The sequence below is a fragment of the Hyla sarda genome, chromosome 12 (genome assembly GCF_029499605.1).
Source record: "Hyla sarda isolate aHylSar1 chromosome 12, aHylSar1.hap1, whole genome shotgun sequence".
In the NCBI taxonomy this organism is placed as follows: Eukaryota; Metazoa; Chordata; class Amphibia; order Anura; family Hylidae; genus Hyla; species Hyla sarda.
This window is the reverse complement of record NC_079200.1, coordinates 31485577-31512931: the sequence shown is the minus strand read 5'-3', so window position 1 is coordinate 31512931 and position 27355 is coordinate 31485577. Positions and strand designations below refer to the sequence as shown.

Below are 27355 nucleotides of genomic sequence, written 5' to 3'. Positions count from 1 at the left end.
TGTTAACTTTTTTTTTCACTTTTTTTTTTGCAGTGTTATAGCTCCCATAGGGAACTATAGCACTGCACACCCTGATCTCCTATGCTGATCCCTGCAAAGCCATAGCTTTGCACGGATCAGTGAGATAGGGGCTCGATTGCTCAAGCCTGTAGCTCAGGCTTGGAGCAATCAATCGCCGATCGGATGCCGCGGAGACAAGTAAGGAGACCGCCGCTTGCGTCCTAACTGATTGGGACATCGCGATTTTATCGCAATGTCCCGAACAGCCCAATTGAGCTGCCGGGAAGCATTTACTTTCGCTTTCAGACGCGGCGGACAACTTTGATCGCCGCGTCTGAAGGGTTAACAGCTCTTAGCCCAGGGTCCCGGCTATGATTAGCAGCCAGGACCGACCCGGTGTGATGCGGGGTCACGGCATTACCCTGTTTTAAACACCGGGACCAGGCGTAGGGCGTACAGGTATGCCCTACGTCCTTAAGAGGTTAAAGGGGTTATCCAGGAAAAAACTTATATATATATATCAACTGGCTCCAGAAAGTTAAACAGATTTGTAAATTACTTCTATTAAAAAATATTCATCCTTTCAGTACTTATGAGCTTCTGAAGTTGAGTTGTTCTTTTCTGTCTAAGTGCTCTCTAATGACACGTGTCTCGGGAACCGCCCAGTTTAGAAGCAAATCCCCATAGCAAACCTATTCTACTCTGTGCAGTTCCCGAGACAAACAGAGATGTCAGCAGAGAGCACTGTTGTCAGACAGAAAACAACTCAACTTCAGCAGCTGATAGTTATTGAAAGGATTAAGATTTTTTAATAGAAGTAATTTACAAATCTGTTCAACTTTCTGGAGCCAGTTGATATTAAAAAAAAAGGTTTTTCCTGGAATACCCCTTTAATAACTCTGGGATGCTTTTACTTTTCATTCTGATTCAGAGAGTTTTTTCGTGACAATATTCTACTTTATGTTACTGGTAAATTTTTGTCGATAATTCAAAAATGTTATGAAAATTTAGCATTTTTTTTACTTTGAAACTCTCTGCTTATAAGGAAAATGGACATTCCAAATAAATTATATATTGATTCACATATACAATATGTCTACTTTATATTTGCATCATAAAGTTGACATGTTTTTATTTTTGGAAGAGATCAGAGGGCTTCAAAGTTCAGCAGCAATTTTCCAATTTTTCACAACATTTTCAAAATCGGAATTGTTCCGGGACCAGTTCAGTTTTGAAGTGGATTTGAGGGGCCTTCATATTAGAAATACCCCATAAATAACCCCATTATAAAAACTGCATAAAAATGAGATTCAGTAAGTGTGTTAACCCTTTAGGTGTTTCACAGGAATAGCAGCAAAGTGAAGGAGAAAATTCAAAATCTTCATTTTTTACACTCGCATGTTCTTGAAGACCCAGATTTTGAATTTTTACAAGGGGTAAAAGGAGAGAAATCACCCTAAAATTTGTAACCCAATTTCTCTCGAGTAAGGAAATATCTCATATGTGTATGTCAAGTTCTCTGTGGGTGCACTAGAGGGCTCAGAAGGGAAGGAGCGACAATGGGATTTTGGAGAGTGAGTTTTTCTGAAATGATTTTTGGGGGGCATATCCCATTTAGGAAGCCCCTTTGGTGCCAGAACAGCAAAAAAAAAAAAACACCACGTGGCATACTATTTTGGAAACTACACCCCTCAAGGAATGTAACAAGGGGTACAGTGAGCCTTAAAGGGGTTATCCAGGAAAAAACTTTTTCTATATATACATCAACTGGCTCCAGAAAGTTAAACAGATTTGTAAATTAGAAATGTGGATGCGTAGCTCTACAACATAAAATGTACGAGGTTAACTGGATACCTCTCACCCAAAAGAGGAAAAAAGGAGTTGAATCAAAGAAAAGAAAATATACCCGTCCTCAGTACACTAACTCTTCAAAGAGTTATATGGTAACAGTCTGGGAATGCCAAGAAAGGAAATTGATAAGATGTACCAAAAAATATAAATTTATTATATGTACTTCAATATATAAACATGAGATATAGATATCAAGTGACAATTAAAATACAATTTAAGAAATATTAATATTAATAATGTGCCTTACGTAGGGCCCCACGTTGGCACCTAAAACAGAACGGATGCCACTAGATTGCTTGGTAAAACCGATATGTTAATACTATCAGTAGGTATCCATATGGTCACCAATTCACACAAGCAATGGAAAAAACACAATGGCGCAAATAAAACCTAGAGAAATTGTGTCCCCTATAACGGAGTGAATTGTCCTACATGAAAGGAACAACCTGTAAATGAAAATACAACCAACAAATACAAATATAAATGTAGTGTGAAACCTGCAAATAAAGTGCAAATAAATACAGAATATAGTGCTGGTGGTATCAAACAACTGTGATTTCCAGTAATAACCATATGTTCTATCCTGTAAATGGATAAATCGCAGTCTTAATATAGTCCTGTGTGAATAGTGGCCACATTCATATGTCCCGCATATATTGAAGCAGTCTTTCTTTTTTGCCAATTATATCCACTTAAGGATGGTATTAGGTATACTGTATCAGTGTTTCCGTATGGTGTACTCTCTAAATTGCTGTATTAATACTGTATTGATATGGAGCGTAATAGCTGTGAATGAAATTGTCTCAGGAATGAAAGAATTGCCCTATATCCACCTAGGATTACTGACCGTCTGTTGTTTAATCCTATTGGAAAAGATAAAGACTAATATCTGCTCAAAACAAGCGTTCACCACAAAACAGTCAGCTGACCTGCAAACAGCTGACTGCTGATGTCAGACGCCGCCGAGAAACACGCTGACCGGCCGAGCACCGCTATCCTCGTAGCTCGCTGAGGGAGACGTGGCCGTCCATCGCCACCCCAGCTTGACCGTGACACAGCCAGCTAGACCGTAGGAGCGGTGAGTGGCACGAAAGTGCCGACAATTTCATTCACAGCTATTACGCTCCATATCAATACAGTATTAATACAGCAACTTAGAGAGTACACCATACGGAAACACTGATACAGTATACCTAATACCATCCTTAAGTGGATATAATTGGCAAAAAAGAAAGACTGCTTCAATATATGCGGGACATATGAATGTGGCCACTATTCACACAGGACTATATTAAGACTGCGATTTATCCATTTACAGGATAGAACATATGGTTATTACTGGAAACCACAGTTGTTTGATACCACCACCCCTATATTCTGTATTTATTTGCACTTTATCTGCAGGTTTCACACTACATTTATATTTGTATTTGTAGGTTGTATTTTCATTTACAGGTTGTTCCTTTCATGTAGGACAATTCACTCCGTTATAGGGGACACAATTTCTCTAGGTTTTATTTGAGCCAGTGTTTTTTTTCCATTGCTTGTGTGAATTGGTGACCATATGGATACCTACTGATATTATTAACATATCGGTTTTACCAAGCAATCTAGTGGCATCCGTTCTGTTTTAGGTGCCAACGTGGGGCCCCACGTAAGGCACATTATTAATATTAATATTTCTTAAATTGTATTTTAATTGTCACCTGATATCTATATCTCATGTTTATATAGTGAAGTACATATAATAAATTTATATTTTTTGGTACATCTTATCGATTTCCTTTCTTGGCATTCCGAGACTGTTACCATATAACTCTTTGAAGAGTTAGTGTACTGAGGACTGGTAGATTTGTAAATTACTTCTATTAAAAAAATCTTAATCCTATCAGTACTTATGAGCTTCTGAAGTTAAGGTTGTTCTTTTCTGTCTAAATCCTCTCTGATGACACCTGTTTCAGGAAACGCCCAGTTTAGAAGCAACTCCCCATAGCAAACCTCTTCTAAACTGGGCGTTTCCCGAGACAGGTGTCAGAGAGGATTTAGACAGAAAAGAACAACTCAACTTCAGAAGCTCATAAGTACTGAAAGGATTAAGATTTTTTTATAGAAGTAATTTACAAATCTGTTCAACTTTCTGGAGCCAGTAGATATATATAAAAAAGTTTTTTCCTGGAATACCCCTTTAACACCCCAAAAGTGTTTGAAGACTTTTTGTAAAAATCGGATGTGTAAATTAAAAAATTCTCTTTTTCACGAAAATGCAGGTTTTTCCCCAAATTTTACATTTTTACAAGGGGTAATAGGAGAAAATGCCCCCCAAAATTTGTATGGAAATACCACATGTGTCGACGTCAAGTGCTCTGCTGGCGCACTACAATGCTCAGATGAGAAGGACCTTTTGGAGAGAGAATTTGGTTGGAATAGAAGTCGGGGGCCTTATGCGTTTACAAAGCCGCCCGTGGTGCCAAAACAGTGGACCCCCCCCCACATGTGACCCCATTTTGGAAACTACACCCCTCACCGAATTTAATAAGGGGTGCAGTGAGCATTTACACCCCACTGGCATTTGACAGATCTTTGGAACAGTGGGCTGTGCAAATGAAAAATGTTATTTTTCATTTTCACGGACCACTGTTCCAAAAATCGGTCAGACACCTGTGAGGCAAAAATGCTCACTGTACCTCTTATTACGTGAGGGGTATAGTTTCCAAAATGGGGTCACATGTGGGGGGGGGGGGGGTCAATTGTTCTGGCACTATGGGGGCTTTGTAAAAACACATGGCCTTTAATTCTGGACAAATTTTCTCTCAAAAAGCCCAATGGCGCTCCTATTCTGAGCATTGTAGTTCGCTTGCAGAGCACTTTACATCCACATATGGGATATGTTCTTACTCAGAAGAAATGGGGTTACAAATTTTGGTGGACTTTTTTTTCCTATTTTCCCTTGTGAAAATGAAAAATTTAGGGTAACACAAAAAAAGAATTTCTTTTCATTTTCCCATCCAATTGTAACGAAGATTCGTCAAACAGCTGTGGGGTGTTAAGGCTCACTATACCCCTTGTTACGTTCCGTGAGGGGTGTAGTTTCCAAAATGGGGTCAGGGTATTTATTTTTTTGCATTTATGTCAGAACCACTGTAAAATCAGCCACCTGACATGTGCAAATCACCAATTTAGGCCTCAAATGTACATATTGCGCTCTCATTCCTGAGCCTTGTGTGCCCGCAGAGCAATTTATGATCACATATGGGGTATTTCCGTACTCAGGAGAAATTGTGTTACAAATTTTGGGGGTCTTTTTTTCCTTTTACCTTTTGTGAAAATAAAAAGTATGGGGCAACACCAGCATGTTAGTGTAATTTTTTTTAACATTTTTTTACACTAAGGTTAGGTTCAGACTACTTCAGGTTTCCGCTTTGAAATTGCAGGCGGGAATTCCGCTTGCTAAAATGTATAGTGTAGTGAATGGGTTTCCATTCACAAATTCACACTTTGGAATTTGTGAAGCGGAATCTGTGAACGGAAAATCTGCTTGGAAATTCCCGCCTGAAGAATGGTGTTGCACTTTCTTCAGGAGGAAGTCCGCGCGGAACACATTGCAGTATATTGTAGACTGCAGTGTCCGCGCGGTCCTAGCGCCGACTGATTCAGTCAGCATTGGCCGCACTCGGAATCTCCGGGCGGAAATTTTCTGCCCGGAGATTCCGTAGTCTTAACCTAGCCTAACAGGCTGGTGTAGACCCCAAGTTTTCCTTTTCATAAGGGGTAAAAGGAGAAAAAGCCTGCCAAAATTTGTGACGCAAATACCCCGGAAATACCCCATATGTGGCCCTAAACTGTTTCCTTAAAATACGACAGGGCTCCGAAGTGAGAGAGCACTATGCGCATTTTAGGACTAAATTAGGGATTACATAGAGGTGGACATTGGGAATCCCTGGCATAGAATACCCCTAACAGGGTGCCTCCAGCTGTTGCTAAACTCCCAGCATGCCTGGAAAGTCAGCTGGAGGCTCCGTTTTGGAAACACTGCCGTACAATACGTTTTTCATTTTTAGTGTAGTGTTTTAAGGGTACATTCACACGGGCTGGGGTTTACGGTGAGTTTCCCGCTTGGAGTTTGTGCTGTGGTGGAAAATTTGCCGCAGCTCAAACTTGAAGCAGGAAACTCACTGTAAACCCGCCCGTGTGAATGTACCCTGTATATTCACATGGGGGGGGGGGGGGCGGCAAACCTCCAGCTGTTGCAAAACTACAACACCCAGCATGCACTGACAGACCATGCATGCTGGGAGTTGTACTTTTGCAACAGCTGGAGGCACACTGGTTGGAAAACCTTCAGTTAGGTTCTGTTACCTAACTCAGTATTTTCCAACCAGTCTGCCACCAGCTGTTGCAAAACTACAACTCCCAGTATGTACTGATCGCCGAAGGGCATGCTGGGAGATGTAATTATACAACAGCTGGAGATACGTAACTACAACTCCCAGCATGGTGAGACAGACATTTCCTGTTCGTGCATGCTGGGATTTGCAGTCTTGCAAGATTTAAAGGGCCACGGTTTAGAAACCACCGGACAGTGATGTCCAAACTGTAGTCATCCAGCTATTGAAAAACTACAAATTCCAGCAAGCCCAAACAGCAAACAGCTGTCTGGGCATGCTAGGAGTTGTAGATTTGCAACATCTGGAGGGCTACAGTTTAGAGACCACTGTATAGTGGTCGTCAAACTGTAGCCCTCCAGATGTTACAAGGCAACAACTCACCGGCTTCTGTAGAATCTCCGCACCAGGGAGCCGCACGTCATCGCCGCCCGCCGCTGGTAAGTGACCTTCAGCGTCGGTCACCGTCGGTTCCCCCATTCTGCCCGGACTACAGTGGGTGAGCAGAGCGGGGGAACCGAACTTTAACCCCCCTTCCCCCGATCTACTATTGGTCTGACTCCTGCCACCCCACTCCTATCCCTTCAGGGAGATTGTGGGTGTCTTGGACAACCCTGATCCCCCATATTTTCAGGGTCATCGGAGACACGTATGACACAGAATCACCACAGATCGGCGGTCTGAAATGACTCAGGACCCCCCTCGGCGATGTGCCGGGATGCCTGCGGAATGATTTCAGCAGTCATCCCGGTCCCCGCTCGGTGAGCGGCGGCGATCGGAGAAACAGGGTGTACCTGTACGCCCTGAGTCCTTAAGTGGTTAACCCCTTCATGACCCAGCCCATTTTCACCTTCAGGACCTGGGCATTTTTTGAAAATCTGACCACTGTCACTTTAAACATTAATAACTCTGGAATGCTTTTACTTATTCTGATTCCGAGATTGTTTTTTCGTGACATTCTACTTTATGTTATTGGTAAAATTTCACTGATATTTGCATCCTTTCTTGGTAAAAAATCAAAAAATTTCATGAAAATTTTGAAAATTTAGCATTTTTCTAACTTTGAAAGTCTCTGCTTGAAAGGAAAATGGATATTCCAAATAAATTACATATTGATTCACATATACAATATGTCTACTTTGTGTTTGCATAAAAAAATTTACAAGTTTTTACTTTTGGAAGACACCAGAGGGCTTCAAAGTTCCGCAGCAATTTTCCAATTTTTCTCAAGATTTTCAAAATCGTAATTTTTCAGGGCCCAGTTCAGTTTGGAAGTGGATTTTAAGGGTCTTAATATTAGAAATACCCCATAAATGACCCCATTATAAAAACTGCACCCCCTAAAGTATTCAAAATGACATTCAGTAAGTGTTTTAACCCTTTAGGTGTTTCACAGGAATAGCAGCAAAGTGAAGGAGAAAATTCTATATCTTCATTTTTTACACTCGCATGTTCTTGTAGACCCAATTTTTGCAAGGGGTAAAAGGAGAGAAAATACCCTAAAATTTGTAACCCAATTTCTCTCGAGTAAGGAAATACCTCATATGCGTATGTAAATTGTTCGGCGGGTGCAGTAGAGGGCTCAGAAGGGAAGGAGCGACAATGGGATTTTGGAGAGTGAGTTTTTCTGAAAGGGTTTTTGGGGGGCATGTCCCATTTAGGAAGCCCCTATGGTGCCCGACCAGTGGACCCCCCCACATGTGACCCCATTTTGGAAACTATACCCCTCATGGAATTTAATAAGCGGTGCAGTGAGCATTTACACCCCACTGGCGTTTGACAGATATTTGAAACAGTGGACTGTGCAAATAAAAAAATTTATTTTTCATTTTCACAGACCACTGTTCCAAAAATCTGTCATACACCAGTGGGGTGTAAATGCTCACTGCACCCCTTATTACATTCCGTGAGGAGTGTAGTTTCCAAAATGGGGTCACATATGGATATTTATTGTTTTGCGTTTGTCAGAACTGCTGTAACAATCAGCCACCCCTGTGTAAATCACCTCAAATGTACATGGTGCACTCTCCCTTCTGGGCCTTGTTGTGTGCCCCCAGAGCACTTTGCGCCCACATATGGGGTATCTCCGTACTCGGGAGAAATTGCATTACAAATTTAGAGTGTCTTTTTTCCCCTTTTACCTCTTGTGAAAATGAAAAGTATAGGGCAACACCAGCATGTCAGTGTAAAAAATTTATTTTTTTACACTAACATGCTGGTGTAGACCCCAACTTCACCTTTTCATAAGGGGTTAAAGAAGAAAAAGCCCCCCAAAATTTGTAAAGCAATTTCTTCCGAGTACGGCGATACCCCATATGTGTCCCAAAACTGTTGCCCTGAAATACGACAGGGCTCCAAAGTGAGAGAGCGCCATGCGCATTTGAGGCCTGAATTAGGGATTTGCATAGGGGTGGACATAGGGGTATTCTATGCCAATGATTCCCAAACAGGGTGCCTCCAGCTCTTGCAAAACTTCCAGCATGCCTGGACAGTCAATGGCTGTCCGGCAATACTGGGAGTTATTATTTTGCAACAGCTGGAGGCTCCGTTTTGGAAACAGTAGCGTACCAGACGTTTTTCATTTTTTGGGGGGAGGGGGGGCTGTGTAGGGGTATGTGTATATGTAGTGTTTTTTACTTTTTATTTTAGGTTAGTGTTAGTGTAGTGTTTTTAGGGTACAGTCACATGGGCAGAGGTTCACAGCAAGTTTGCCGCTGGGAGTTTGAGCTGCAGCGCAAAATTTGCGCCATCTCAAACTTGCAGCACTCACTGTAAACGTCCGCCCATGTGAGTGTACCCTGTACATTCACATTGGGGGGAGGGGGCAAACATCCAGCTGTTGCAAACTCCGAGCATGCCCTTTGGCTGTCCATGCATGCTGGGAGTTGTAGTTTTGCAACAGCTGGAGGCACAGTGGTTTGGAAACACTAAGTTAAGTAATAAACTTTCAAGTGTTTTGCAACCAAACTTAGTGTTTCCAAACCAGTATGCCTCCAGCTGTTGCAAAACTACAACTCCCAGCATGCATGGCATGAGTTATAGTTTTGCAACAATTGCAACAGCTGGAGGCACTGAGGTAGGAAACGGACAATGTTTCCCAACTAGTGTGCCTCCAGTTGTTGCAAAACTACAACTCCCAGCATGCCCAGACTGCCCAGGCATGCTGGAAGTTGTAGTTCGGCAATATCTGAAGGATCAGATGTTGCCGAACTACAACTTCCAGCATGCTTGGGCAGTCTGGGCATGCTGGGAGTTGTAGTTTTGCAACATCTGGAGGTCCACAGTTTGGAGACCATTATACAGTGGTCTCCAAACTGTGGACCTCCAGATGTTGCAAAACTACAACTCCCAGCATGCCCAGAAAGCCAAAGGCTGTCTGGGCATGCTGGGAGTTGCAGTTTTGAAACTCCCAGAGGCAGCAGTGAGATCGCTTTACGGCGATCTCACTGCTGCCAATGAAGATGCCGCACTGCTGCTGGAAACTCACCGCCGGGACGCAGCGCCGCCGGGACCGCCTGGAGGACGCCGCTCACAGCGGGACCGCTCGGGACACCGCATGGCCGGGTAAGTGATGCAGGGGGACGGGTCAGGGACACTAAGCAGAGCGGTGTGTGTCCCGATCCCCGTGATCGGGACTCACACACCGCGCTGCTAAGTATTCTGATAGCGAAACGCTATCAGCTAGTCAGATTTGACTAGCTGATAGCAGCGATCGCTGGGGGGGGGGGGGGGGGTATGAAACCCCCCGTGGTCGCATGGTAAGATTGGCTGGCTATCAGTGATAGCCACCATCTTACCGGGCGCTGCGGGATGCCGCGAGTAGCGGCAAAAATGTTCATGACGTACCTGTATGTCATGGGTCGGGAACACCTTGCCACCCATGACGTACAGGTATGTCATAGGTCGGGAAGGGGTTAAAGGGGTATTTAGGTGAAAAACTTTTTTTTTTTTTTTTTTTAAATCAACTGGTGCCAGAAAGTTAAAGAGATTTGTAAACTACTTCTATTAAAAAATCTTAAACCTTCCAGTACTTATTAGCTGCTTAATACTACAGAGGAAATTATTTTCTTTTTGGAACACAGTGCTCTCTGCTGACATCACGAGCACAGTGCTCTCTGCTGACATCTCTGTCTATTTTATGAACTGTCCAGAGCAGCATATGTTTGCTATGGGGATTTTCTCCTACTATGGACAGTTCTTAAAATGGACAGAGGTGTCAGCAGAGAGCACTGTTAGCTCTGTGTTCCAAAAAGAAAATTATTTTCTCTGTAGTATTCAGCAGCTAATAAGTGCTGGAAGGATTAAGTTTCTTTTTTAATAGAAGTACAAATTTACAAATCTGTAACTTTCAGACACCAGTTGATTTAAAAAAAAAATAATAATAAATACATTTTCCACCGGAGTACCCCTTTAAAGGACAACTGTAGTGGTACACTTTCATATATGCCTGTGCCTCAAAAATTAACAAAATAAACTCATACATACCTTCCTACGAGCCCCTGTTGGTCCGGCACAGGCCTCACGGTCAGGCAGTGCTGACGTCATTCCACTTCCTGGGGACGGGGACGCCGCAGAGCCGTCGGCGTATCACCGGCCGCAAGGGTCCCGCCCCGGTCTGTGATAGGCTGAGCCCACTGTCATGTAAGAAGCCGGCCAGAGCTCCTTACATGACAGTGGGCTCAGCCTATCACCGACCGGGGCAGGACATCGCTATGTGATATGCCGACGGCTCTGCGGCGTCCCCGTCCCCAGGAAGTGGAATCACATCAGCACTGCCGAACCGTGAGGCCTGTGCCGGACCAACGGGGGCTCGTAGGAAGGTATGTATGAGTTTATTTTTGAGGCCTGGGCATATATAAAAGTGTACCACTACAGTTGTCCTTTAAAGGAAAACTGACAGCCAATTCACCCACACTAAACCCAATACACAGGGTTATGGGTTATAGTATGGGAAACCATGTATTATTTACCCAAATTGGTGCCACCGTTCTGGAGATTTATAATGTATTATTCGGCATTGCTAATATGTTAATTGTCAGCTTTATGCAATGGGGGCAGGAGTTGGCATACACAGCATCCCTGCCTCCTTCCCATCTGCTCCAATATGCTTGCCTACCTCCCATTCACATGGGCTAAGGAGGTTTCATGAATATTCATGAGGTGTACAGGCATATCAGAGCAGAAGGGAAGGAGGCATGGATACTGGGTCTACCAGCTCCAGCCTCCATTGCTTTAATTCTGGAGATTAAAAAAACTGTCTGTGTCTTGAAGGCCAAATGGGCTGTGTCCTTAAGGGGTTAAATTATGGCATGGTGTGGTGGCAGGGCTGGTCACAAAGGGCAACAAGACATTTCGGTCATAATCTGGAATGCTTTGTATCATATACATACAGATAAGCTGTTTCTAGTAGAGCTCTTTACATGCATAGTTAACCAAGACTTAATTAGATAAAACAAACCTTACATAATAAAATCAAACAAACAATGCATTCAACCAACATTAACATTTAACTATAAAAAGTCAATGATAATGAACCAATGACTCACAAAGTGGAGCTATAAAAGGCAAAGTGATAGTATACATTTTCAGTGAGTCAGCAGGCTTAGAGTAGGGCTTGCTCACTTGGCTCGGTCATTTGCAGCCACATTAGAGGTGGTGAGTAAATCACTGCTTTCCTGACACTGGAAGGCGCTCTCTCACTCCCCCTCAAAACATGGAGCTTTGACAGAATTAGCAGGATTCCAGGAGAGGCGAGACAAACTGAACAACCTCCAACCACCATTGCATTTCTGCAACGTGTTTACATTTTTAACACATCATAAATTGCAGGCTAGTTACGTTGTCATTACAACTCTTAGAAGTACTCTCCAACTGCTGGCAAGGAGGCCGGAGGAGTCTGTAAATAATAGTTAGCAAAATCACTCTGCACTCCATTAATTCATAAAACACTCTTTATCTACTTCAAAAGCAACCTCTTTGTCACCACACAAAATGGTGTTTTCTACTTTAACGATTTGCTACTTGTACTTGTCATAACTACATGAGGCAAGTATGTTATTGTAAGGCGCATTCTCGCAGTAAAGTATCATAGCTCTCTATCATTCTCTTACCTCCATGCTACCCCTTCAGCTACAAGTTTAAAGCTGCTAGTAATCCCCTCATAAATCAAATGTGTAATCCATATTCCAACAGAAGTATGCAGCAGGAAGTGAATACCTGAGGGAGAGAGGATTGTGATGCCATATTGCTCTTTAAAGTAACAAGGATCTAAAACATGGATGATAAATGTAAAACTAAAAAGGCCACATGGCCATTGCCCATACAAGTATAACAAGACATCAGCTGTAGTGGATGCCCTGGAATACAATATTATCTAATGCTATTTAGTCTATGTTTCTATCTCTCTCTCTCTCTCTATATATATATATATATAAACTACTCTCCCTATGGAGATACTATTTCTGGTGTGTGGAGATTCAAAGGCCATTAGCACTCCACTGGGCATTCTGGGAATAGTAAAATGCAAAGGAGCCTTAGCTCCAGTATTTACTGAGTCTCAGAAACTGATTGGGATTAAATGCCAAGCCAGAAGTCTTCCCAGATGGGAACAGGATCCATCTGCAGACAACGTAGTTGTCAGGATCCTGACTGGTATGCGGGGAGGACACGGGTGGTGGATCCTCTGTGTCAGCGAGGTGATGGCGTGGGCCGTACCAGGGGAACGGAATCTAAGGGGTTACAGGTTTTCACCAGAGCCCGTCGCAAAGCGGGATGGACTTGCAGCGGCAGGTAACTCCCAGGTTGTTCCACCCGATAGCGACTCAACCTCACTGGCTGCTGAGACTGGCGCGGTACACAAGGATAAGGCAAGAGCAAGGTCGGATGTAGCAGAAGGTCTGGGCAGGCAGCAACGGTTCGTAGTCAGGGGCAATGGCAAGGGTCTGGGTACACAGGCAATGGAACACACAGAAACGCTTTCTCAGGACACAAGGCAACAAGATCCAGCAAGGACAGGAAGGGGAAGTGGGTTTATGAAGTGTAGGGAGTGCTTGGGACTAATTGGGCCAGGCACCAATTAATGGTGCACTGGCCCTTTAAATCCAAGAGACCCGGCGCGCGCGCGCCGGGACTGAACAGGAGGTCGGGGAAGGTGAGAGACACGGGGCGCGATCCGAGAGCGGGCACGTGTCCGTACCTCGGATCGCGTCCCCACCGGAGACATGGAAGCAGCGCTCGCGGTCAGCGGTGCCGACCAGAGCGCTGCATACACGGGCATGCCTTCGGGACCACAATTCTCCCAGTCAACAAGAATTTTTATTTTTTTTTACCTCTGACGACCTTGGAAGCAAGGATTTCTTTTACCGAGAACACATCAGAGGACCCAGTGACAGGAGCAGGAACGGTGACCTTGGGGGAAAAGCGGTTAAGAATGAGAGGTTTGAGAAGGGATACATGAAAGGAGTTAGGAATACGAAGATAAGAAGGAAGATGGAGCTTGCAGGAGACAGGGTTGATTTGACTTTTGACTCTAAATCGCCCGAGGTAACGAGGACCCAGCTTGTAGCTAGGGACACGAAACCGAATATATTTGGCTGAGAGCCACACTTTGTCACCATGGGCAAAGACAGGAGGAGTTCTTTTCTTATCCGCATGTTTCTTCATGCGAGAAGAGGCCAGTGAGAGCGACTTTTGAGTCTCTTTCCAGATAGTGGAGAAGTCCAGGGTCAATTTATCTACGGCAGGAACTCCAGATGAAGTGGGGATGGGGAGGGGGGGGAAGCGAGTGACGGCCGTACACCACAAAGAACGGAGACTTGACGGATGACTCAGTTTCTGAAATTGTACGAGAATTCAGCACAGGGTAACAGGTCGACCCAATCATCTTGGCGGGAGGAAACAAAATGTCGCAGGTTGTCACCAAGGATCTGGTTCACTCTCTCCACTTATCCATTGGACTGTGGGTGGTAGGAGGATCTTTTGATCTTTAACTGATTGCAGAGAGCTCTCCAAAATTTAGACACAAATTGAACGCCTCTTTCCGAGACGATATGCGTGGGAAGCCCCTGAAGACGAAAGATCTGCAGAAAAAATTGCTTCGCCAACTGTGGCGCTGAAGGAAGGCCTGGAAGCGGAGTAAAGAGAACCATTTTGGAAAAACGATCAACGACCACCCAGATGACAGTGTTGCCATGGGATACAGAAAGATCAGTGACAAAGTCCATGGCTATGTGGGACCAAGGCTGTTCAGGCACGGGCAGTGGATGGAGAAGACCTGAAGGTTTCTGACGAGGGGTCTTGTCACGTGCACATACTGTACAGGCTTGTACGAAATCGGTCACATCCTTTTCCAAGGAGGACCACCAATAATGTCTGGCAATCAACTGTAAAGTCTTTTTTATTCCAGCGTGACCAGCCAGAAGGGAGGAATGGCCCCATTTGAGGATCCGGAGGCGAAGACGGGGAGGAACATAAGTCTTTCCTGGAGGGACAGGTACCAGAGAAGCAGGAGCAGAAGAGATAAGGCACTCAGGGGGAATGATGTGCTGAGGAAGGGTCTCGGCTTCAGAGGCATCGGTGGTACGAGATAGAGCATCAGCTCTCACATTGTCTGCGGGACGAAAATGGATCTGAAAGTTGAAACTGGCAAAAAACAACGACCACCTAGCCTGGCGAGGATTTAGCCGCTGTGCGGATTGGAGATAAGACAAATTTTTGTGATCTGTATAGATGGTGATGGGGTGAAGGGATCCTTCCAAAAGATGTCTCCACTCCTCAAGGGCCAACTTAATCGCCAATAGTTCGCGGTCTCCGATGGAATAATTTTTATCTGGAGGTGAAAAGGTTTTGGAGAAAAATCTGCAAGTGACATTTTTTCTTTTAGCAGATTTTTGTAGGAGAACAGCTCCGGCTCCAACAGAGGAGGCGTCAACCTCAAGGAAGAAGGGCTTCTGAGGATCATGTCTGGACAAGACTGGAGCAGAGGAGAAGGCGGCTTTGAGGTGGTTAAAGGCTTCCTCAGCCTGTGGCAGCCAGGATTTCGGATTAGCATTTTTCTTAGTCAGTGCTACAATAGGAGCAACGATGGTGGAGAAGTGGGGAATGAATTGAGGGTAGTAATTTGCAAATCCGAGAAATCTTTGGATTGCTCGCAGGCAAGTGGGACTAGGCCAATCCATTACCGAAGATGGTTTATTAGAGTCTATTTGAAGACCTTGTCCGGACACAATGTAACCCAAGAAGGGAAGACTGCTGCGCTCGAATAGACACTCCTCGATTTTGGCGTAAAGTTGATTTTGGCGTAGTCGCTGGAGCACTTGACGAACATGAAGGCGATGTTCCTCTAGGTTGGAGGAAAAAAATGAGGATGTCGTCAAGATAGACTACCACACAAGAGTACAGCATATCCCGAAAAATATCATTAACAAAGTCCTGAAAGACTGCTGGGGCGTTGCATAGACCAAATGGCATAACTAGGTATTCAAAGTGACCATCCCTGGTATTGAAGGCGGTCTTCCATTCATCACCTGCTCGAATACGGATGAGGTTATATGCGCCCCTTAGATCTAGTTTGGTGAAAATCTTAGCACCTCGCAGTCGGTCAAAGAATTCGGAGATGAGAGGCAGAGGATAGCGATTTTTTACGGTAATTTTATTGAGACCGCGGTAATCAATACAAGGGCGGAGAGATCCATTTTTTTTAGCGACAAAAGAAAAAAATCCAGCTCCAGCCGGGGAAGAAGATTTCCGGATAAAACCTCTTTTGAGGTTTTCTTGTATGTACTCAGACATAGCTTGGGTTTCCGGGGCAGAAAGAGAGTAAATCCTACCACGGGGCGGTGTGGTACCAGGCCGATAGGACAGTCATAGGGTCTATGTGGTGGTAAGACCTCTGCCTGTCCGAAAAGTCCTGATAGGCCTTAGGAAGACCTGGCAACGGAGTAGCCATGGAGACTTGGCAGGAAAAAACTGGGTGAAGACATCGCTTGTGGCAAGAAGATCCCCAGCTCTTAATGTCCCCGGTGACCCAGTCGAGGCTAGGCGAATGACGTTGGAGCCAGGGCAAGCCCAGAAGAATTTCAGAAGTGCAGTTGGGTAGCACAAAAAATTCTAGATGTTCATGATGGTGAACTCCAACAGTCATGAGTAGCGGTTGAGTGCGGTAAACGCACGGTGCAGACCAGTCTCTCTCCATTGACGGATGAAATGAAGAGAGGCTTGACGAGACTGGTAACTGGAATGTTGAATCTGTTTACTAGGGAGGCTTCAATGAAACTTCCTGCTGAACCCGAGTCCAAGAAGGCCACAACGGAGAAGGAAGTAGCATTAGCGGGTATAGCAATCCGCACAGGTAAAGTCAATCGTGGAGAGGTAGAATTCACTCCTAGCAACGACTCTCCTACGTTGACTAGATGAGTGGGTGCGTTTCTCAGATGCGGAGGACGAATAGGACAGTCTTTTAGGAAATGTTCGGTGCTTGCACAGTATAGACACAGGTTTTCATTCCTACGGCAAATCCTCTCTTGTTGGATCAGGCGAGACCGATCCACTTGCATACTCTCCTCGGCAGGAGGAACAGGAACAGATTGCAAAGGACGTTGGAGGAGAAGAGCCTGGGAGGAAAACCGCCTGGTGTGAACAAGATCCTTTTCCTGACGAAGCTCCTGGCGTCTTTCCGAGAAACGCATGTCGATGCGGGTGGCCAAATGGATGAGTTCAGACAGGTTAGCAGGAATTTCTCGTGCGGCCAGGACATCTTTGATGTGACTGGATAAGCCTTTCTTGAAGGTCGCACAGAGGGCCTCATTATTCCAGGAAAGCTCAGAGGCGAGGGTGCGGAACAGGATGGCGTATTCACCCACTGAAGAACTCCCTTGGACAAGATTCAGCAAAGCAGTCTCGGCTGAGGAAGCCCGGGCTGGCTCCTCAAAGACACTACGTACTTCTGAGAAGAAGGACTGGATTGTAGCAGTGGCAGGATCGCTGCGGTCCCAAAGCGGTGTGGCCCATGACAAGGCCTTTCAAGACAGGAGGCTGACCACGAATGCCACCTTAGACCGTTCTGTAGGAAATTGGTCTGACATCATCTCCAGGTGTAGGGAACACTGGGACAGGAATCCACGGTACAGTTTAGAGTCCCCATCAAACTTGTCTGGAAGAGACAGGCGGAAACTGGGAGCAGCCACTCGCTGCAGAGGATATGCAGGAGCTGATGGAGGAGATGGTTGCTGTTGTTGCGGCAGAAGCTGTTGCAGCATAGCGGTCAGCTGAGTCAGCTGTTGTCCTTGTTGCGCGATCTGCTGTGATTGCTGGGCGACCACGGAGGTTAGGTCAGCGACACTGGGCAGCGGGACCTCAGCGGGATCCATGGCCGGATCTACTGTCAGGATCCGGACTGGTATGCGGGGAGGACACGGGTGGTGGATCCTCTGTCAGTGAGGTGATGGCGTGGGCCGTACCAGGGGAACGGAATCTAAGGGGTTACTTGTTTTCACCAGAGACCGCCGCAAAGCGGGATGGACTTGCAGCGGCAGGTAACCCCCAGGTCATTCCACCCGATAGCGACTCAACCTCACTGACGGCTGAGACTGGCGCGGTACACAAGCATAAGGCAAGAGCAAGGTCGGATGTAGCAGAAGGTCTGGGAAGGCAGCAACGGCAAGGGTCTGGGTACACAGGCAATGGAACATACAGAAACTCTTTCTCAGGGCACAAGGCAACAAGATCCAGCAAGGACAGGAAGGGGAAGTGGGTTTATAAAGTGTAGGGAGTGCATGGGACTAATTGGGCCAGGCACCAATTAATGGTGCACTGGCCCTTTAAATCTGAGAGACCCGGCGCGCGCCCTAGAGAGCGGGGCCGCGCGCGCCGGGACTGAACAGGAGGACGGGGCAGGTGAGAGACACGGGGCGCGATCCGAGAGCGGGCACGTCCCGTACCTCGGATCGCGTCCCCACCGGAGACATTAAAGCAGCGCTCGCGGTCAGCGGTGCCGACCGGAGCGCTGCATACACTGCCACGCAGCGAGCGCTCCGGGGAAGCGGCGGGACCCGGAGCGCTCGGCGTGACAGTAGTTTTGGGGTGTTGCCCCTCGTCAGTAGGGTATTCTGGCTTGGCTGGTGAGAGGCCTGTTGTGTAGGCAAAGGGGATAAGTTCTCTCCTTACGGAGACACCGTGTGGTGTCTCGTTCTGGTGTGTGGAGATTTAAAGGCCATTATGAATAATCTGGTTTTAAGCTTTTTTTCTGCAGTATTTTCAGCAATTGAACTATTAAAATAACACAGGTTGCCATAAAACTAGAAAATCTCAATTTTTTAAAAGTTTTTTTTTTTATTGATAGTGGATCCTGCATGCCCCCCAGTCAAAGGATATATGCCCAGAAAAGGTGAGTAGAATGAGCGTGTTAGGGTCCCATTCGAAGTGAGGCCACCTTCGCGTGGTGAAAGGGGGACACATTTTGATCAAAAAGTGCGCTAAGAGCCTCCATGTTTTGACCAAGGGTGCTGCTGCAACCTTCTTTTTGTAGAAAGCCACATTAGGGTTACTTACAAGGATTTTCTAGGACTTTAGTTAGCCATTACCTGTATCTGTGACCTGATTGATGAATAAATAGGGCTGCAACGATTAATCAACTTTATCGACAGAAATCGATAAAGGGATAATGATTTCCATTACCGAATAATTTCCTGCCCCTACATGTTCCCCTCTGCCTCACCTTACCCTCCGGTGCCTCCCTGAAAATGCTGCTGGCCTGTGGCCTAGCTCCAGCAGTGAGACCACAGCCTGGTGTGCAGTACAGAGCCGGCGCCTCTTTCTAGTCCTCATCACCTGACATCACGGAAGCCCCCTTGGTCCAGCCAGAAGCTCCTTTCTCCATCCTCCCTGCAGTGACAGGTCTTCCTGGTAATGCTCATTCTCCCCTGCGGCGAGGCTCTAGCTCATAGGTTAACCCTTCAGGTGCTGTCCTCTCTCTACTGATAAACTTTCAGGTGCTCTTCCCCATTAAGCCTTCAGGTGCTTTCCCCTGTGGCTCCACTGTTACCTCTAATTCTGCAGTTTTTTTTAAATCCGATTTATCAAATAAAAATCGTCCAACTAATCAATTTTTACTGTATGTTACTGTATATAATGGTAATGCAAATGTGAGGCACTAGGTTTGCCTTAAACCCTATCAACTGGTTCAACTAGAGTTGGATAATGATACTGCTACATGTGATTTTGCCGATTTTATTATGTTGCTTGCTAATATATGCATTTTCATGCATAGTTTTACGTGTGTATCTTTAATCTGTAAAAAATTACTCAAGAAACCTGTGCTGCACAGACCTCATTGAGGCCTAGTTGGGCGAATCTCCATTGCTGAAGTGTAAGTAAGCCAGCTGTTCCCTAGTCTGGGGAACTAGGTAAAGATGGTAGGTAAAGTCTCAGGATGGGAATAGCCCATCCTCTATTTCTGGACTAATAGACAAAACTTTTTTAACAAAAAGGAGAGTTTATGTTAAAGTAGGTATTCAATATATGTCTCTAATAACGAAACTATTTTGTCTTGAGAAGCAATCTTGTTCTCCTGGGAAAACACTTAAAGGGTTAAAGACATGTATGTGTGTAAAACGTATGTTATGCTTATGAGAATCATACATAATTGGATTTTTAGTGTATTCATACATCATGTTCCTTGTGCAATGACGATTGGTCAATCCACAACATGTAAATGGTACCAAATTAAAAGGTGTGTGACATGCCCAAAAAACTACAGAAGCTTACAGTCACATGAACTGTTAGCATTTAAAAATTACTTTTCTCACGGACATGTCGTAATAGAACGTTCTAATTAGAACACTGCTGAGATAGTGTACATCCTAAACAGCCCGTGTCTTTATTTTATCAGATGTGGGATTTAAGTTGTATGGGTCTGTGTACTTGCTCTAATAAAACAATATTTAATTATACATTTTTGCTGTTGTGTCATTTTGTGTTAACTCAACTTAGGACTCTTACAAGTGCTTCATTGATTTAGAGGTAATGGCAGTACACCAAAAATTCATAAGACATTTAAGTTTTTCCATGTGCCTGACATTTTTGAATATTGGCTAGACACCACTTGCTTTGAAATACAAAATCAGAAATAATAAGCCACAAAATCACCAGCTGCACTGACCCCTTTGCAAGCCAGAAAAGTCTTAGGCTGGGTTCACACCACGTTTTCTTAAATACGGTTCCCGTATACAGTTTGGAGGAGGGGGCGGGGCTTAATTGACCACGTTTTTGCCTGCGGTCGGGAAACCGCATACGGCCGAAAACGAAGCCGACCGGAGGCTGCGGTTCACTCCGGTCGGCTCATAGACTTGCATTAAATATGGTTCCCGAATACGGCTGAGTGCGGGCGCCGCGATTAAGCCCCGCCCCCCTCCAAACCGTATACGGGAACCGTATTTAAGAAAACGTGGTGTGAACCCAGCCTTATATGTATGAGAATAACAGCGAGCAGCTGCAAGGGCCCTGCAGTTAGCTCTTGAAAGTTTATCTTATCATATTTATTTCTATCTCATTAGATAAAAAATTTTATACAAGTTTGATTGGATTCAACTTTTATATCTACTCCCCCAATAGGTCCACTAGATGACAATACAACCCACTTTGCACCTACACATATATATATATATATATATATATATATATATATATATATATATATATTAGCCTAACTGTCTTACTGTTCCTTTCTTTTTCATTAGTCTGGTTTCTTTCTTCCTTACTTCCCCTATTTTCCGTTCTGTCTTATTCTCTCATTCTTCCAGATTATCCCAAACAGGAAGCTCGAGGACTGTACCTTTTTTGTTACATTTGTTTTCACTTTAGGCACTTTGGGTATTTAATGCTAGAGTTAACTTCAGACCTCCCTTGTTCAACCAATTGTGAAGCTGCACACTTTAATTTCTCTGTTTGCAGCATTGGTAAGTGAAAGGTAAGTCTGGCACAATGCGCCAGCCCAGCAAGGAGTTAACTTATACTGCAGGACAGTGAAGGTTATTGGCGGTATCCAATATCTATTTATAGATGGCTGTATATACTGGATACAGAAGCCGTCCACCTGCCTCATACTGGCTCCGGCCGAGTCTGTGTAGCTCTGCCTCTAGTGATGATGTCATTAGGGGTGAAGCTACAACCAGTAACCAGGGGTGGTAAGTGAGGCTCTGTTCACATTGTACATTTTTGTCTAATGTGAACAGACCCTTCTGGCAGTGTTTTTCCAGACAGGGAGACACCAGCTGTTGCAAAACTACAACTCCCAGCATGCCCGGACAGCCAAAGACTATTGGAGGCTCCCTGTTTGGGAAGACATTGTATTATGCCAAAAATGTACTAACCCATCTTTCATGTTTTTCTCTTATTTCAGATTCATGTATGCAGAGCACTACGTTGATGACCAGCTTGTTGGGGAGTGTTTTTTTCAATTAAAATTTTTTTTCACTGTGTTTGGTTTTTGCAATAAAAATTTTCACACTTCGGAGTGGCAGCCGTAGATAGACGGAATCCATTACTAAGTCGGGGATTAGCGCTAGCCCCCAAATATTACCCCAGTACCCACCAATAGAGGGTTGTCAGGAAGAGCCGGTACCAACAGGCCCAAAGCGTAAAAAAGGCACTCCTGGGCCTAGGCGGTAACAGGCTGTCGTTATTTAGACTGGGAAGGGACAGTAACTATGGTCTTCGCCCACCTAGTAAAGTCAGGCTGTTGCTAAATGGTTGGTATCAGGTTGAGAATGAAAATATGGGGAACCCTATGCGTTTTGTTTTATTATTTAAGAAAAAAAATGCATAGGAGTCCCCGTCTGTTCATTCTCAGCCAGACACTAACCAAGCAGCAACAGCCTAATGTTACCAGGGTGGGCATGTAGCATTGTTACTGACCCTCCCCAGCCTAAATATAGCCAGCCAGTTACCACCTAGGCTCAGGAGCGATATATTTGACGCTCTAAGCCTGATGGCACGGGCTCGTCCCGGTACCCCTGTGGCGGTGGGTACCAGGGTAATATTTGTGGGTAAGCACTAGCCATTTTTTGTAGCTATCGCTAAGCCCTGGCTTAGTAATGGATTCTGTCTATTAGACAACTTCCACTACTAAGCCTGAAAATTTAATTTAAAAAAAGCGACACACTGAATAAAAATGTTATTTAAACAAAATAATTCCCCGCCAAAGCCATTTTATTAAAAGAAAAAAAGAAAAAACACTTGTCATAGACGTAGTCCACAGAATACACAGATTTGAAATGAGAAAAAAAAAAAAAAGAGGCAAACCCGAAAAATGGGTTAGTACATTTTTGGCATAATGCAATGTCTTCCCAAACAGGGAGCCGCCAACTGTTGCAAAACTAAAGCATGCTGGGAGGTGTAGTTAAGCAACAGCTGGAGTCTCCCTATCAGGGAAGACATTGCCAGAAGGGTCTGTTCACGTAATAAAAACCGTACAATTAGAACATAGCCTTACACTCACCACCCCTGGCTCCCGGCTGTAGCTCCGCCCCTAATTAAGTCAATACTAGGGGGCGGAAGTACACTGAATCGGCTGGAGCAGCAGGATGAGGTAAGTGGATGTCAGCTTCTGTATACAGTCATTTATAGACAACTGGTTATACTGTATAGCCCTCAAGCATGCCCCATTAGAAAAAGTGCAGAAGCAAATCAAACAAAATAAGGCCGGGTAGTTGCTGAGAAAATCAGTTGGCGCTAGGACTGCACAGACTGCAATGTATTCCGAATAGATTCCCTCAAAAGAATGAGCAAGATCATTTATATTTAATTAAGTTTATTTCTACATAATAAAAGATTTTACAGTGAATTTTGGATTTTTCAACTTCCGAAAATCCCCTTTTGAGTCCCAAGCTTGGAAACCACACACAATGATTAACATACATCTGCCTACTAAAATGTTTCCACTGCAAGTACTCACCAAACAAATGTTCTCTATATCACATATTTGTATTTTATGGAGACATTCACACGGAGAAATTATTTCATTATAGAATTTGTCACTGTCATAACACACGACCGTCATTTCATTTAGGGAAACAGAAATAGTCACAATTGCAGAATAAATTAGCTAATCTTATAAAATTGTTCACCTGCTTCTGTACAGAACTCCAAATGAAGATGTGTTTGGACAAAATGATCCTGTGTATTGTTAAATCTCACAAACTTAAAACTCAGTACAATCAAGTGGAACAGTGTAATCCGTTAAACAATCCTAGAATACAAATGGGAAACCCTATACCTGGCTTGATGTATTAAAACTCATCTTTATTCTTCAAATGGTAATACAAATTCTATACAAAAAAGTGTATTGTTGGTAAGGTAGCAATGTTCTAATTAAAACTACTTTTGCGTCTGTTCTTTTTTTGTTTGCAGCCTGGAAACATCTGGCTGTTGTATTCTTTAGAATGAAGCCAGATGTTAGGTTCATCTGGTAATGGCACCTAACAAAAGGTTTTAATGCAATTTGAAAAGCTAGACTGCTGCAAGGCCTGTATGAAAATGTGATAACACAATTCTTCAGGGATCCCCAGAGCAGCCACACGCATAGTTTGGGCTCAAGTGCCACATAACCAAAGAAGAGGAGAAAAAAAAATCAGCATGTTGTAATTCATTTTAAGAAGTAACAAATGATTAGATGGAGCAATTACAGTTCTGTCAGATGTGGCTCACGGAACAGAAGCTTTTGTGGCTATTGATTGTCAAAGCAATCAGAAAGAGACATGCAATGAAAAAGTAGATATCACAGTTTAACCCCTTAAGGACGCAGCCCATTTGGGCCTTAAGGACGCAGAAATTTTTATTTTAAAGTTTTCATTTTTTCCTTCTCGCCTTCAAAAAAAATCATAACACTTATATTTTCATCCACAGACTAGTATGGGGCTTGTTTTTTGCGAGACCAGTTGTCCGCTGTAATGCCATCACTCACAAAACTCACAAAACCGCAATTTTGCAAGGTTTCCTTTTCACGCCGTACAATTTACGGTAAAAGTCACACGTGTTCTTTATTCTTTGGGTCAATACGATTAAAATGATACCTGTGATAACATACTTTTCTATTACTGTTGCGCTTAAAAAAAAAATCACAAACTTTTTAACCAAATTAGTACGTTTAAGATCCCCCTATTTTGAAGACCTATAACTTTCATTTTTCCGTATAAGCGGCGGTATGAGGGCTCTTTTTTTGCGCCGTGATCTGTACTTTTTATTGATACCATATTTGCTTATATAAAACTTTTAATACATTTATTAATTTTTTGGGAATAAAATGTTATAAAAAGCAGCTATTTTGGACTTTTTTTTTACGTTCACGCCGTTCACCGTACGGTATCATTAACATTTTATTTTAATAGTTCAGATATTTACGCACGTGGCGATACCAAATATGTATATAAAATATTTTTTAACACTTTTTGGGGGTGAAATAGGGAAAATGGGGCAATTTTTGTTTTTATTGGGGGAGGGGGTTTTTCCACATTTTTTTTACTTTATTTTTTTAACTTTTATTTTTACACTTTAATAGTCCCCATAGGGGACTATTTAAAGCAATCATTCGATTGCTAATCCTGTTCAGTGCTATGTATTGGACATAGCACTGATCAGGGTTATCGGTCATCTTCTGCTCTGGTCTGCGGGAAGGCAGATCAGAGCAGAAGACTCCCGGAAGACAGCGGAGGCAGGTGAGACCTCCGGATGCCGTGCTGGATGATCGGATCGCTGCGGCAGCGCTGCGGGCGATCCGATCATCCAATTAAGGGACCGCGATGCTGCAGATGCCATGATCTGTATTGATCACGGCACCGAGGGGTTAATGGCGGACATCCGCGGGATCGCGGATGTCCGCCATTACCGGCGGGTCCCTGGCTGCGATCAACAGCCGGGACCTGCCGCGCATGATCCGGGCATCGCTCCGATGCCCGCGGTTATGCTTAGGACGTAAATGTACGTCCTGGTGCGTTAAGTAGGACGTCACCAGGACGTACATTTAGGGCGCTCGTCGTTAAGGGGTTAAGACTTCCAAGAATAAATGTATACTAGGGCTGCGAGATATATCGCATAAGCAATCGAATGGCGATTTTAGCTTTTTGCGATATAGCGATATGGCCCCCAGGGAAAATTAGCGATTATCTGCTCGGGCCCACTCCTGTGCGCTGCTGCAGGCGGGGGCCGGCCAGAGCAGGTAAAAACAAATTTAAAATACTAAAAGTCAGTGTTTCCCAACCAGGGTGCCTCCAGTTGTTGCAAAACTACAACTCCCAGCATGCCCGGACAGCCAAAGGCTGCCCGGGCATGCTGGGAGTAGTAGTTTCCCAACAGCTGGAGGCAGCCTGGTAGAAAAATACTGAGCTAAGTAAAAGGGCGCAGGGAGAAAAATAAAAAAAGGAGATTTTTTAACACTTACCGTAAAATCTCTTTCTCGAAGGATCCATTGGGGGATCCAGACCGTGGGTGTATGCTGCTGTCTCTAGGAGGTATGACACTATGGCAGCAAAGAAATCTGCTCCTCCCACCAGGATATACCCGCCTACAGGCCCTGAGCTAATCAGTTTTAGTAGCAGAGCAATAGGAGAGGACCGACAGGTCAAGGGAAAAAAAACGAACTGTCCGAGAACCAGAAGAAAAGATATAACTGAACACACCCTCAGACAGAGAACCAAAGAGAAACCCAAAAGGGCGGGAGCTGTGTCCCCCAATGGATTCTTCAAGAAAGAGATTTTACGGTAAGTGATAATAAATCCCTTTTTCTCTATCGGCTCCATTGGGGGACACAGACCGTGGGACGTACCAAAGCCGTCCCATGGGTGGGCAGATAGTCAGGCAGACGGCTGTTCCACTGCCGCCTGCAGCAGTTTACGGCCCAGACTAGCATCAGCTGATGCGAAGGTATGAACCCGGTAGAACCTCGAGAAAGTGTGCAAAGACGACCAAGTAGCCACCTTGCAATCTGTGAGGCCGAGGCTTGTTCTGGAGAGCCCGGGATGCCCCAACAGAAACAGGTAGAATGAGTCACAACCCTGAAGGGAGGAGCCTCCCCCCCCTACAGCGATAGGCTTCCGAAATAGCAGACCGGATCCACAGAGAAGTGGTGGCCTTGGAAGCAGGTTGTCCCTTACGACGACCTTCCGTAAGGACGAAAAAGGAATCGCACTGACGAAACGAAGAAGATATAGAGAGGTAATACCTAACAGCCCGAACCACATCCAGTTTGTGGAGTAAATGCTCCCTAGAATGAGAAGGAGCGGGACAAAAGGACGGAAGAACAATGTCCTCATTGAGATGAAAGGCCGAAACAACCTTAGGCAAAAAGGAAGGATCTGGCCGGAAGACAACCTTGTCCTAGTGAAGCAACAGAAACGGAGAACGGCAAGAGAGAGCTGCCAATTCAGACAGACACTCTCCGAATGGAGGTGATAACAACAAGAAAACGCCACTTTCCAAGAAAGGAGACGCAGGGACACCTCCCCAAGGAGTTCAAAAGGTTCACCTTGGAGTACCCCCAGAACCAGATTCAAGTCCCAAGGGGGAGAAGGTGACCGATAAGGAGGGACAGCATGCGCCACTCCTTGAAGGAAGGTCCAGACATGAGAATTAGAAGCTAGAGGACGCTGGAAAAGAATAGAAAGGGTCGAAACCTGACCCTTAAGGGAACTGAGAGACAACCCCAGTTCCAATCCCGACTGCAAGAAAGAGAGAAGAAGAAGGGAAACCGAAAAGGTAACAGGACACAAGACCTGAGCTTCACACCAACTAAAATAAGACCGCCAGGTACGGTGGTAAATTTTTGCAGGAGGAGAACTAACGAGCCCTGAGCATCGTGCAAATGACTTGGGAAGAGAAACCGCGGCTCTCAAAACCGCGGTCTCGACCGCCACGCCGTCAAAGCAGAGACGGTAATAGGGGTGGCACAGGAGACCTGAGATAGGAGGTCTGGACGATAGGGAAGGCGCAACGTTAAGTCGTTCAGGAGCCTGACCATGACGACTTACCACGCCCGCCGGGCCCAGGCTGGGCCACTAGAATGGCGGAAAAGTCCCACTGAGAGTTTCCTCAGGACCCCGAAAAGAGAAGAAAGGGAGGAAACATAAGGTAGGGCA

The 27355-nt window shown here is 44.7% G+C and overlaps 1 protein-coding gene across 4 annotated transcripts in view; it reads right to left on the bottom strand.

The window, feature by feature from the left end:
- Positions 1 to 27355, bottom strand: part of SKAP1 (src kinase associated phosphoprotein 1) — a 430073-nt gene that overhangs the window by 376087 nt on the left and 26631 nt on the right. The window lies entirely within an intron of this gene.